This window comes from Eumetopias jubatus, unplaced genomic scaffold (assembly GCF_037043125.1).
Source record: "Eumetopias jubatus isolate StellerSeaLion01/CBP00866 unplaced genomic scaffold, mEumJub1_p1.0 scaffold_8, whole genome shotgun sequence".
NCBI classification, from domain to species: domain Eukaryota; kingdom Metazoa; phylum Chordata; class Mammalia; order Carnivora; family Otariidae; genus Eumetopias; species Eumetopias jubatus.
In genome coordinates, this window is record NW_028274814.1 from 127,712,869 (window position 1) to 127,713,610 (window position 742).

A 742-nucleotide genomic window follows, 5' to 3' on the forward strand; every position below is an offset into this window, starting at 1 on the left:
CAGCCCGCCGTCTCCTCAGGGCCGCACCCTCCGAGGCGCGTTTCCGGCTCCTCGGCCACTCGGGGCGCCTGCCGCTCCGCCCCTCGTGCGTGCGCCCCTCCCCGCCCTGGCCCGCTAGCGGCGCCTGCCTTCCGGCGCCCCTCCCCCAGCCGAGTCCCTTCTGCGCGTGCGCACCGCGGGGACCCGGGCCCGAGGTTGCCCGGCTGCGAGAGGCTCCGCGGGGAGGGCCGCGTCTCAGGCTGGCCGGATTGCGTCGAGCGTCGAGCTATCGACCCACAGTTGCTAGGCAACCAGGGCTCATGTGCAAGTAGCAAATGGGTTCTGAGCCCCCTAAATCCTCAGACTCAAGGTTTCAATCTTAGAATTCTCCTACTAGGGAATCCTGGGTCCACGCAAGCCCCAAAGATTCCAAGTAAGGGACTTAGCCCAAAGATATTGGCGCTGTTGCCCAGGAGGAATTGGGAGTCTATCTCGAACAGTTTTCACCTTAAGTTACACCTGAAGGTTGTCCAGTTTCCCTGCTTCAAGTCATAAATGGTGGAGTGGGATTTGTACAAATTTTCTTCCCCTCATCTCTTTGCCCTTCTTCTCTCCTGTATGCCAAGCACCGTGCTAAGCTCTAGGAATACTGAGATGGGATCATTTTTCTCTAAAGTCCAAATTTGTGAGGACTGGACATTATAACAAGCTGCCTGGTACCTTCCAGACACCAGCAGAACAGCAGAGACCCAGGAATTCCTCC